We start from the raw sequence: 3,923 nt of genomic DNA, 5'->3' as shown, positions 1-3,923 counted from the left end.
ATATGCAAGAGCTAAGTGATAAGTGAGTGAGTGACTGACGGTTCATACGGATTTCCATGAAATTTACAGCAAAAACTCAATGTTTGCCGTTGTTATATATATATTTTATAAAGTTAGGAGGAGGTGTGGTATCTTCCCCACGCCTTCCGTTTAAACGCTATATGTATAAGCCTTAATCTTAAGATTTTATATCGGTTTCAGCATACATTTTAAGATGCAATAGAGTTGGTATACACATAGGTACATATTTGGAGACAAAATACAGGACCACGCCCACTACTTTCAATACATTATTTTTCCATAATTACTGAACCTAAATTCATGCAATTTTCAGAAAATATTTAGGAATGTCCCGTGGTCCAAAATGCTATATACATGTGAAGAGGAATTTCGGGGCCTATTGTTTTATAATCGCTATATTTGCTAAACTTATGAGTGCATCGGAGTGCAAATTAATTTTCGAGACAAGGATGGCTGCGGGAGAATTCGACTTAACCATTGCTTTTATCTTTTATAATTACATATATCACCTTAGGATATAGACAAGGGACATGGACGATAATAAATCCTAAACAGCATCAGTGGGTGAAAAAATCTGACAGTCCTTAAGAGAAACGAAAGGTTACAGACAAAATCTGTTGATAAATTTAAAATTCTCCTTGTTCATTTGAAAGATCCTGATTACTATCTCGTTCAATGGACAACGGTAATTTGACAACATTGCGTATACTTACTTTCACAAGTTGATTTTTTATGATGATCGTTCAATTGAACGAGATTGCTCAACTCTAGTTTGTACGTTTGTTTGTTTGTGTCTTATAGACTCAAAAACGCTGAACAGATCTTCCTGAAATGTTTAGAGACGATGTAGCAAGCCTGGAATGAAAATAGGCTATATTTTTTTGAAATTCCGCGTTGATCTGGAGATATAGCATCAAAACCGGAGGTACCTCCAAAAAATTTAGATTTTGTATGTAAATATCTTTAGAACTGTTACAGATACAATCTCCAAATTTGGTATGTGTAACTGAATTTGATGTAGAACTAATTTGACCAAATTATATTCAAATCGGTTCAGATTTGGATATAGCCCCCATATATATTTTCGGCCGATTTCCTGTATTTTATGTACCAAACACGCTATGTATGTCCAATTTCAATGAAATTTGGAATCTGTGACGGAATTTGGTCTAGACATGAATGTGCCAAATTATATCGAAATTGGTTCAGATTTGGATATTGCTCCTATATATATTTTCGGCCGATTTCCTGTATTTGATGCAGCATACACGCTATTTATGTCCAATTTCAATAAAATTTGGAATGTGTGACGGAATTTGGTCTAGAAATATTGTATTTCTGTATTTTATGCACCAAACACGCTATGTATATCCAATTTCGCTGAACTTCGGAATGTGTTAAGGATTTCGGTCTAGACATAATTGTGACAAATTATATCGAAATCGGTTCAGATTCAGACATAGCTCCCATATAAATATTTTCGGATGATTTCCTGTATTTGATGCACCAATCACGCTATGCATGTCCAATTTCAATACAATTTGGAATATGTGACGTGTATGTGCCAAATTATATCGAAATCGGTTCAGATTTGAATATAGATCTCATATATATTTTCGGCTGATTTCATGTATTTGATGCACCGATTTCAATGAAATTTGGAATGAGTGACAGATATTGGCCTTGAAATAGATGTGCCAAATTATATTAAAACTGGTTCAGATTTGGATATAGCACACCCATCTATATTTTCGGCCGATTGTATGTATTTGATGCAACAAACGCGATGTACATATATGTCCGATTCGAATGAAATTTGAAATGTGTGACAGGTATTGGCCTATAAATAGAGGTGCCTAATTATATTGAAATCGGTTCAGATTTGGATATAGCTCCCATATATGATTTCGATTGATTTTTATGTATTTGATGCACAAAACACGCTATGTATTTTACGTATGACATATCCAAATCATTATTGGAGTTAAAATTATCAATACAAGTGGAACTTATCTTAAGAGTAATTTAAGGTGTCACAATTGGTTGGAAGAAATTAATGCCATGAATTAAATAAATTACAAGTGTCATCAACATATGGTACTCAAACTTAGTGTGGTTCCTAATTTAATTATCTCCGTTAAATGGGAGAGTAGACCCAGGAGTGTAAGAGTATATAACTTTTCTTTAAATGTGACCTATGTAGAAGTACTTATAGTCGGAATGGATATAAGCTTTACCTCCTGCAACATATCTTGCAAACTCCTTCACAGCACAGAACGGACTGACAACGCATTCGTATATCCTGTACTTATGTATTTAAATATTTAATTAATATAATTATAATCATTCCTTTATATTTTATCTTACTCGGGGTAGCGAAGCGCACCGGGTTCAGCTAGTAAAATATAAAATGTGAAATATTGTAAAATATAATATAGATACAGAACATGATTTTTTTGTAGCACCCTTATTGCTGACCTGCGTATGATGTATATTCCTACTTATACGCGACATTGTCTTTCAGTATTTCAGCAATTTTTTATTATTGTAAAAAATAGTTTTCGCTAAGACAACATAAAAAATTTATGAATTTCTTGTTGTTTTAACACTTAAGCTCTTGTTGCATCTGTCGATGACAGACAGACTATCCAAGAGTAATTTGAAATTGTCAACACTATTTGGTGAAGTATTTGTTTTAATAAAACACGAAATCATTGAATTACTTGTTAAAAATAATAAAAAAAAAACAGATAGTGAAGTTTAAATGATGTCAATAAATTTTTACATATATGTTTTTATCACAATTCCAACATCATTGACAACCTCGTTTACACAACACCAACTACTATACAAATGAAATGAAAAAACAGCAGCAGGATTGAACAAATAACACACCAAGAAATAAATTGTATTTTGTGTAAATAAAAGAAAAGCTGGTGCTTTTTCAAAAAACGCACATTCAAATGCACACCCTCACATAAACCATCAATGCGGGTAGACAAAAAAGTGAATAACTAAAAAAGTTAACAATTTTTTAACACAAAATCGTTTAATTTGGAATGAAAGGACACTTACCCCGATTATTATAAGTCTTCTTTTGTTATAGTTTGGATTTACCGAACATATTTATAGCGTTCCGGCTAACTTAAAGTTGAAAGTGATGATTGTATTTCAAGGAGGAGTTTCTTGGCATTAACTTTCTTTGTAAAAATAAAATTTTTAATGTCTCCAAATTAGTTTATTTTGCGTTTTCAAATCCATCAGATAGTAAAAGAACACATATAATAATGACCCTTACACCGTATAAATTTCTCACAGTTGGCAGAAAAAACTCATCCAGCAAATGGGTGAGAGTTTAGAGTTGAGTTTAAAATTAAAAACATACGAATACGTACATATGGGTATAAACTCCTTGTCAACATGCATCCGGTTTCCGTTTAATTATACTTGCAGAAAAAAAACTCAAAACAGACCCACCCATTTTTTTGTATTGTATTGCAATGGCAGTTGGAAGTTATCACAGTTATAACAACTTATAGGGGAAAGTTGGATTCATTTGGGATACTTATTCGAGTAGACATTGGAAGAAGGGACTATCTTCTATAGGGAGGTTGCTCTTCAGAAAATGTCATTCTCTTCATCGTTAAGTATGCGAATTTTTTTTTTTTTTTTTATTTTATTTTACATAGCTGAAAAATACTTAAGCAATTTTAGCCAACATTATGCCACATGACTGGCTACTATCGACCTTTGTAGCGATACCAAAGAAGACTAATGCAAAGAAATGCAGTGAGTACAGACTCATTAAAATTATGTGCCACATTCTAAAAATATTTCTTAGAATAATACACACAAGAATATATCCTGCATGTGAAAAAGCTATGGGAGACTCACAGTTTGGG

This window comes from Musca autumnalis, unplaced genomic scaffold (assembly GCF_047663935.1).
Source record: "Musca autumnalis isolate F117 unplaced genomic scaffold, ASM4766393v1 scaffold_2, whole genome shotgun sequence".
Taxonomy (NCBI): Eukaryota; Metazoa; Arthropoda; class Insecta; order Diptera; family Muscidae; genus Musca; species Musca autumnalis.
Note: the sequence above shows the minus strand (reverse complement) of the source record.